The following is a 9,760-nucleotide window of genomic DNA, read 5'->3' as shown; positions in this document are numbered from 1 at the left end:
GTTCCATGCATGTTCTGACTGCTACAGAACAAAATCACCATCTCTTTTGTTCTAGATGTAATGCTTCTGTTGATGCAGCCTAAAGTCACATGTGACTGACCACAGTACAGGGTTGAATCTTCTTGAAATTGGCTAAGACCTTTAAGTTTTTTGTCACATATTCCTAAGTCATGGCTACCTCATCCTGAATAGTGTCAAGTAATGTTTTTCTTATCAGATTCCATCCCCCCAAATTTTGTTGGTTTATTTTTACCCAAAGTCCTTTTGAATTGTAATTAGATCTTTTTTCAATTTGGGTAGCCTGTTTTAATGAGAATGTTGATTGTGATGTAAAATCAATGTTTTCACATAGCCTACCATGAGTTCTGTTATAGTCAAAAGTATAGCCTCTAAGTGCTACTCAATTCTTGTTGTTATTCAGTCACTAAGTCACATACGACTCTTTGCAACCCTGTGGACTGTAGCCTGCCAGGCTCCTCTGTCCATGGTGTTTTCTAGGCAAGAATACTGGAGTGGGTTGCCATTTCCTTCTCCAAGGGATCTTCCCGACCCAGGGATTAAACCTGCATCTCCTGTGTCTCCTGCATTAGCAAGCTAATTCTTTACCACTGAGCCACCGGGGAAGCCCCAGTTCTTACTGGTCTGCAAAAAGATGAAAATAGATGAAAATAAAAGCATTGCATTGAGGAGGTCTATGCTGAACTAAACACTGTATAGTTGATTTATGGTTTGCAGACAGGCAGCAATCCTTAGACCTCACTTTGACTGGTGTGGCTCTAAATAACACTCTAAGGTCTTGACTGGAATCCTAGAAACTGATTTAAGGAGAGGAGATGAGAAGAAAAAAATCTTCAGAAAGACTAAAAAGGATCATGGTGATTAGATGAAAATTAGCCTTGAGATTCAGTCTAAGTTAGGGACCTAAAGAAAAATCTCTTCAATCTGTATTTCAGTGATTATTCAACACACATTTGTTGATTTCTTAGTCTGTGAGAGGTGCTCTGCCAGGCACTGGCGGGGGGGCGGGGGAGGGTTTACAAATTTAAATAAGATATGTGCTGAGTCACTTTTGCAGAGCCTTAAATACAAACGAGTAACTAACAGTGGCTGCTAGGGGCCTCCTCCAATAACAATCTCCTTCCACCTTAGTAACAGGATCCTGATTTTATTCTTGGCAGCAATGTGCTCAGTCACTAAGTTGTGTCTGACTCTTTGTGACCCCTTGGACTGTAGACTGTTAGGTTCCTCTGTCCCTAGGATTTCCCAGGTGAGAATACTGGAGTGGGTTCCCATTTCCTCTGCAGAAAAGTCTTCTCCACCCAGGGATCAAACCTGTGCCTCCCGCCTGCGTCTCCTGCCTTGGCAGGTGGATTCTTTAAGACTTGAGCCACCTGGGAAGCCTTGGCGGCAATGGCCTTCGGTAAAAGATCACACGTCCCAGCATCCCTTGCAATTAGACTTGATCACGTGAATTTCAGCAATCTTCTGCTCTCTTCAGGGAACCTTAATGATGGAAATTTTATGCTATAGGGATGTTGGAGCAGAATAATAGAAGGAGCCTAGCTCTCCAGCCATTCTGTGAAGCCTCCAGCCCTAACTGTGGACTCCTTTTCAAGAGACTAAATCCTGTGTGTTCTAGCTTCTGTTCTACACAGCTGAACTGCATCCAAAGTGATGGAGAATTTGATACTTGGTGTTTGCTCCAAGAAACAGAATTGAAAGTGTGATATTGACTGAGTGGAGGAGGTGGGAAGACAAATATTTAGGACTCAAATGTTGCAAAGTGGAAAGCTGGGGACCCTAGTTATGCATTGGTGGAGCATTTGATTGAATTGTTGCTATTGGTAACTGGGAAAGAAAATGGCAAGTTGACTGAAGCTCTTGCTTTAGGGGAAATGGCAGGAGAAAGTCAGCGCTGGTTTGCTGTTTTTTCTTTCCACTTCTAAGAAAGTCCTGCAAAGGAGAGCTTGCCAGTCTGAGCACAGATACACACAGACATACCACTCTCGGTTTGCAACCTAAGTTTACTGAGAATCTTACAACATGAAACTTTTCTGGCTTTTTATAGTGGCTTCAAAACCAACACGTTAGCAGGAAATAAGCCTGGTACCCACCACAGCAAGGACAGAATTAGAAGAGTCATTCTCCCTAGTGCGCACTGCCTGCATTTGAACTAATTTAGGTAGGGAAGTAAGCCCTTGTCTTTAAGCTTCCGAGAATTTGGCTTAACGGACTTGATCTTAATTGATAGCCTAGTCTGGGAGCTGATTGTGACAGTCTTATTCTGTCGTGCTGCTGCGGACTTGGTACATTATCCTCTGGGCAGTGGGGATGGCCCGATAAGACCCGGTAAGAGTGGGTTTCAGGAGGTAAGGAGTGAGTATCCTCTAAGATGGTATAGATTATAAAGATATGAGCAAGTTTTCTTATTTTGTATCTTTCTGCAGCTCAGCTTGTTTGGCTCCAGACCCTTCTACCATTACACTGTATTCCTTTAATTTTTGAATGCATTTCAAATGTTGGAAATCTCTTAATGAATTTTAAATACTGAGTTGGGGATGGAGGTAAGAATGCTCCAGCCCTTGACAGCTGCCCAAGACCCCGGCCCTCTGGGGCTGAGCTGCCTGTGAGTGGGAAGGGCGCTGAAAAGGCGTGGAAGCAGAGTCACAGAGAAATGGAGCCAAGCTCACAGTTTCCCCTCAAGGCTGATGCCACCCGGGAGGCCGGGACCCCGGGACAGTTTTTCAGTCCAAGCCATTCTCTAAGGCTGAACCTGCACGGTGTCAATGAAGTGGAATTTGATCCATGCAGACAGCTGATCTGGACATTTTTTGGCCCAGATTATTTGTTTGGCTGTCTCCACTGATCAAATTAACTGGATAATTGCCAAATCTCCTCTCTGCTGTGCTCCCCTAGGCAGCTGGTACAGCCAGCAGGATGGGGTGGGCCTCCGAGGACAAGCCAGATTAGAGAATTAGCACATGCTTGCTACCTGGTTGACCCAGGGAAAGGGCCATTTAATCAGGGTGAGAAACGAGGGCCTGGGTGGGAGGAAGTGGGTGGTAGATGGGTCTCTGCTCTCCTGCTTCACAGGCAGGAGATGGTGACAGCGATGCAGCCTGGCTTTCCCCAAGTAGCCTCCAGACCAGCAGATAAGACGGTGCCTAATGAGAATTAGGGAGCTGCCTGCAACTCTGTGCCCACTCACGTGGTGTGTTTGTTGAGGATATCACAATCTCTAAGCAGTTTTTGTGTGGGAAGATGAGCTTCTTAAACTTGAGGGCCAAGAAAAGCTTAAAAGAGGCTGTGAAAAAGCCAGGGAGAGAGGGTTTCTCCCTCTTACTCCTTTTTCCAGGTGGCTGGGATCCAGGCCTCCAGGAACACACTTAGCACCTTGACTGGCAGTCCCATTGTTTGACATGCATCTTGCCTCCCCAGGGGGTGCACCTCGTCTCTAAGAGCATGAGTCTTTCTTGGTTCCTTGAGCACCTACTGGAGGGTCTGGCACATAGTCAGTGCTTGCTGAGCTGGTTGGTCTATCACTTATTCAGTAAGGTTTATGAACTTATTTAAAGAAAGTAGCCACTTATTATTATTATTTTTATGTATTTGGATGCTCTGGATCTTAGTCGTGGCTTACAGGGTCTTCAATGACACAGGCAGGCCCTTTTTCACTCGTGGCAGGTGGAATCTAGTTACCTGACCAGGGATCGAACCTGGGCCCCCTGCTTCGGGAGCATGGAGTCTTAGCCACTGGGCCACCAGGGAAGTCCCTTAATTCTGTAAGATTTTTTGAGCACTTATATCCTAGGGATTCCTTGATAGCTCAGTTGGTAAAGAATCTGTTTGCAATGCCGAAGACCCTGGTTTGATTCCTGGGTCATTCTGCTGGAGAAGGGATAGGCTACCCGTGTCCAGTATTCTTGGGCTTCCCTTGTGGCTCAGCTGGTAAAGAATCCACCAGCAAAGCGGGAGACCTGGGTTTGATCCCTGGGTTGGGAAGATCCCCTGGAGAAGGGAAAGTCTACCCACTCCAGTATTCTGGCCTGGAGAATTCCATGGACTGTATAGTCCACAGGGTCGCAAAGAGTTGGACACAACTGAGTGACTTTCACTTTCTTTCTATTCTGTCCTTGTATACTCAGGGGAGAACAAAGATGGGCAAACCTGATTTGTGAGGACCCCACCCTCCACCCCACTAGTTTCATGGAGTGACAAATGATCATAGGGCAGGATGGCAGGAGAGACGAAAGCTTTGAACGGAAGCTGTATGGGGGGCGGGGTGGTGTAAGATGGTGTGGGAGGCCTACACACTCATTGAACCACAGCCCTATAAGGGCTGAAGAAACCAGGGAGGTCTTATTAGCCCCATTCAACAGAGGAGAAAACTGAGGTTCAGAGAGACTTGCTTCCGTGACTTGCTTAAGGTTGTGCCACTAGCAAGAGTCAGGGCCAAGATGGAGACTTGGTTTGGCGACTTGGTTTGGCGACTCCCTCTGTGTCTCCAGACTGGCCTTCTTTTAATGGATTACATCCTGGCCTTCAGTGAGGGTTAGGGCTTTCTGGTTAGTGCGTGATCTGGGGTGACGAAGTGAGTCTGTGGGCCTAGGGTTGAGGGACCAGAATGCTGACCCCTCCCCTGAATCTTATCCCTGCATGGTCTTCGTGAGCATGTTCTAGTAGACAGAGCACTGGACCAGGAATCGCACCCGACACTGTGGGTCCTGCTCTGTGATTTTGGGTGGATCACGCGACCTCTTCCTCACTGCAGAATGAGGTCCTGCTATCACCTCTGTTTGGCTCCGGGAGTTTCCGGGTAATGGAAGGAGATAGCGGAGGAGAAAGCTCTTCATAACCTGTGGACAGAGGCAAAAGGACAGGCAGGTGGCTGCGCTGAATGAATGGGCGGGGTGTGTGCAGAGAGGGGGAGTGTCTGCTGGCACCACCAGCTCCCCAACCCTGCTCCCAAGCCAGAGCCTCCAGCCTGCCTTCAAACAGGGCACCGGCAAGAGGATGGGAGTGTGCCCAGCTTCTGGTCAAGTGACCCAAATGTTTGCCTTCAGATCCACTGAGAGCCACCAACCAGGTAGGGAGGTAGGGGCAGGAGGCTCCCAGAGGCCTTTGTATCAAAACACTCCTTGGCCCTGGGCACATGGTCTGCCCCTGAGGCAGGGGCAGCGGGCTGGGTGTCTGCCCTCCGTTTCCAGCTCTGTTCCGTGCGAGTTCCACAAAGATCGCCCTCAAACCGTTCCTGTTGGACTCCTCTGGGGAACTTCTGCTTTGTCATTTAAAATAGTTTGGGAACTTCAGATTTAGCTGAGTGTCAGAGCAGTTTATTTGGTCTGTAGGCGTTTTTGTTTTTAAAATTCATGACAAGTTCCTTGCAACATGTTTTATTATATTTTCACCACCTGTTCTACCTTGGGGGTGGTTTTAAAATCTGGGACTATCTATCTCTCTGTCTTTTTTTTTTTTTTTTCAAAGTTTCCTTATTTGCCATTTATATGTGTCTTGCAAACATAGACACGTGCACATGCACAATGGGAATTTAAATACGGGTACGGGTATGGAGAGATATATATATATCTCGCTCTCCCTCTGTGCCTTGATTGGCTTTAAACTGTGGTTGCAATGTTGAAGGTTTTGCCAGGCTAATTATGGAGCTTTAAATGATAAATTTGTAAAACAAATAAATACTTGGAAAACCCTTTGCCAGTGTAAATGCTATCTCCCTAAACATTAATAGCAAATATATGTGTGTGTATATATATATATATACCACAGCACTTAATCCTCTAAGGTAAATAAGCTGTTTAAAGCTTTACTACTTACCTAAGCTTCCACTGAAGTGAAAAAAGAGTAGTGTGTCTATTTTTACAGATGGAAAAGTCAAGTCTCAACAAGAGTAGCTGAAGGGTCAGTGATGGAGGTGGGAGTCCATCCCCAAACTCTTCACATCTATGTAATTATTTACAGCATCTCTCTATGTCAGCCAGAACAAGGGACCAAGACAGATTTATAGCACTGTATTCTATTTATTTTCCCTAAAAATACAGGTACCATGCATTCAGGTTTAATGGTGGTTTTCTTTGAGCCCCTGGATCCACCTGTGCCTGAAGCTGTTATTTTAAGTTACATGAGCCACTAAACTATCTTTGGATTTCTTCTACTTGGAAAACCATTAAAAAAAGGTCCAAAACCCAAAAAACAACCTAAGTTTTAAATTATATTATGTATTTAAGTTTGACATAAAAATGTAAGGTCGGTATTCTAATCAATTTTTAAATAGATGTACAACTCCCCAGATATTCTTGTGGAATATCCTAATGTTGTGGATTTTCTTGTGGAATATCCTAATGTTTATAAAACCAGGATATAAATATCCTAATGTTTATAAAACTCAGCTGTGTCTCAATCTTTACGACCCCATGGACTATACCCTGCCAAGCTCCTCTGTCCATGGAATTCTCCAGGCAAGAATTTTGGGTGGGTTGCCATTCCCTTCTCCAGGGGAATAAACCCAGGTTAACAGATATATAAGACTCAAAATAAGTCAAGCTTCTTTCATAAGAAATTAAACAGTAGTCTACTGTATTTTTCATAATTATCACTGGAAAGTTATGTATTAGGTTCCCTGACATGGTGTCCCATCATGGCCCTTTTGCTGAGATTTTCAAGAAGGGTTTTGTTTGTGGCGTTGAAATACTGATGCTCTCTCTATTGTCATGGAAACAGAAGCCTCCCAAGGGCTGTAAGAGAGCTCTCTGTATCCTCTGTAGGTTCCTGTTCTTCCTGTTCCATGGAGAGATGATCTGTAGGCCTGCATGGCTGGTGCTATGTGAAACAGGTGGAGTGATGTGCATTAATTGCATAGTTTATGCAAGTGGACCCTGGAAGAGGGACTGGCAACCCACTCCAGTATTTTTGCCTGGGAAATCCCATGGACAGAGGAGCCTGGAGGGCTACAGTCCATGGGTTTGCAAAAGAGTCGACACGACTAAGCACACATTGATTGACTGATGCAAGTGGAATTTGCAGAGCAATGTCCTGGAACAAATATAAAGCTAGGATCTTATAAAGTTAAGACCATGGGAGTCTGCTGTCATATAAACTTGTTATTTGACCTCTTTAAGCATCAATTTCTCCATCTATAAATGACAATACTATAATTAATGTATGTGGTTAATAAATGGTAGGTGTTCCTATTATTTCCCATAAGTATGACCAGATAAATCTGAGAGTCACTGTATGTAAGAATCTTATCTTGGAGATTCATAATATTCATCAACATAGTAAAGAGTTAGAGGGGTCCTTTGATAAAGCGAACTGATTGCTTTCATTTACTTCAGTGTCTGCAAATCTAAGTTAAGCATAAAATGCTTGTCCTTTCTAATATTTTCCTGCAGAACTGGGAGTCCCACGGAACAAACTTTGAGAACCCCTATGAGTTCGTAACCTATAATAATTGAGGGGTATTCATAAGGCCACCACTAGGGGGTGCACCCGTCAAGTTTTCTGATTCTCTGTCAGAAAAGAGGGTTTGCTCTAGGCTTCCAAAGCATAGAGCTTTTGAAGGCTTCCTTGGGGAATAAGGAGAGACCAAAATGGCAACAGTTTAGAGGAGCAAGGGATGTAAAGAGAAGTGGGCACGCCATGTGCAAAAATGGACATTTTCCTGCCCTTCCTTTTGTTAAGACATGCATATGGTTGACCTTTGGATAATGGATCAGTAGAACCCAGAGTGGCTGAAAGGGGAGGTGTGACTTGGAGGCCAGGCCAAGGCAGGCGTGGGGACCCAGAAGGCAGGGACAAAGTGGAGCACCACCAGAGGCCTCGGACAGCGAGCCTCAAAGAGACTAACATTTTCCATGAGATTAGCGCTTACATCTAATGTGAAGACTATATATAATATATGATATATTAATATATAAAATGAATATATATTTTCTCTTAATTAAAGGTTTTCTCCTAACCTTGGGCACATAGTGGTGGACTAGAAGGTGGGCACTAAATATTAAATGATAAAAACATTCAGAGTAGAAATTTTGGACAGTTCAGAAAAGCAAAAAAAAAAAAAAAAAAATCACTTCACTTGTCATCAGTGATAACCTTCCCCAGTAACAGTTTGAAGTATGTAGGGAGATCTATAAATAATTGGGTGTTTGAGAGAGCCTGTTTTGGTTAGGATTCTTTCTGTTACAAGTGCAGGAAATTCAAAGGAACCGGTTTTTATGAGGATCTTGGATGGTCTGTCTCACTGATGCTGAGGGCAGGGAACTGGGCCACGCCTTAGGTACAAGGATGAAGGCAGGACATGCTGTCGGGACACTCTGTTTCTCTGACTCTCGTCTTTTCCTCTGTGTTTACCCCTTCCTGTGTCTTCTCTCCGTGGACCAGCTGCTGGGTCTCTGGCTCACAGTTTAGGACACGTGGGCCCACATGTACAACTCCTGGGTGCTCTGTACTATCGTTTCTGCTGCTGCAAAGAGACAGATTCTCTTCATTCCAAATCCAGGATTACTGGGGAGGAAGAGGATTCTCCTGGCTGCGGTCAGATGTCCACCCTGGACATATCAGCTGTGGCCAGGGGCCAGCCATACTGTGCATAATGACTTCCTGTATGGCAACTGTGTGTGTCTGTGTGGTGTATGTAGTGTGTGTGTGTGTGTGTGTGTGTATGTGAGTGGTGTGTAGTGTGTGTGTGGGGTTTGTGTGGTGTGTGTAGTGTGTGTGTGGCGTGTGCATGGGAGTGTGTGTGTGTGTGTGTGGTGCGTAGTATGTGTGTGCATGTGCATATGTAGTGTGTGTGTACTGTGTGTGCGTGTGGTGTATGTAGTATGTATGTGGTGTGTGCACGGGAATGTGTAGTGTGTGCATGTGGTGTGTGTAGTATGTGTGTGGTGTGTGCCTGGGAGTGTGTAGTGTGTGTGTGCATGTGTGTGTGTGTGTGTGGCGTGTAGTGTGTGTGTGTGTGTGGTGTGTGGTGTGTATTGTGTGTGTGTGCGTGTGCATATGTAGTGTGTGTGTGGCATGTGTGCATGTGGCGTGTGTAGTATGTGTGTGGTGTGTACACGGGAATGTGTAGTGTGTGCGTGTGCGTGTGTGTGGTGTGTAGTGTGCATGTGTTCAGTTCAGCTCAGTCACTCAGTCGTGTCTGACTCTTTGCGACCCCATGAACCACAGCACGCCGGGCTTCCCTGTCCATCACCAACTCCCAGAGTTTACTCAAACTCATGTCCATTGAGTCAGTGATGCCATCCAACCATCTCATCCTCTGTTGTTCCCTTCTCCTCCTGCCCTCAATCTTTCCCAACATCAGGGTCTTTTCAAACGAGTCAGCTATTTGCATCAGGTGGCCAAAGTATTGGAGTTTTAGCTTCAACATCAGTCCTTCCAATGAACACTCAGGACTGATTTCCTTTAGGATGGACTAGTTGGATCTCCTTGCAGTCCAAGGGACTCTCAGGAGTCTCCTCCAACACCACAGTTCAAAAGCATCAATTCTTCGGCGCTCAGCTTTCTTTAGAGTCCAACCCTCACATCCATACGTTTCTGGAAGAACCATAGCCTTAACTAGATGGACCTTTGTTGGCAAAGTAATGTCTTTGCTTTTCAATATACTGTCTAGGTTGGTCATAACTTTCCTTCCAAGGAGTAAGCATCTTTTAATTTCATGGCTGCAGTCACCATCTGCAGTGTGTGGTGTAGTATGTGTGCATGTGGTGTGTGTAGTGTGTGTATGGTGTGTGCATAGGAGTGT

This window comes from Bubalus kerabau, chromosome 5 (assembly GCF_029407905.1).
Source record: "Bubalus kerabau isolate K-KA32 ecotype Philippines breed swamp buffalo chromosome 5, PCC_UOA_SB_1v2, whole genome shotgun sequence".
Taxonomy (NCBI): Eukaryota; Metazoa; Chordata; class Mammalia; order Artiodactyla; family Bovidae; genus Bubalus; species Bubalus kerabau.
This window is presented reverse-complemented; position numbering follows the sequence as displayed.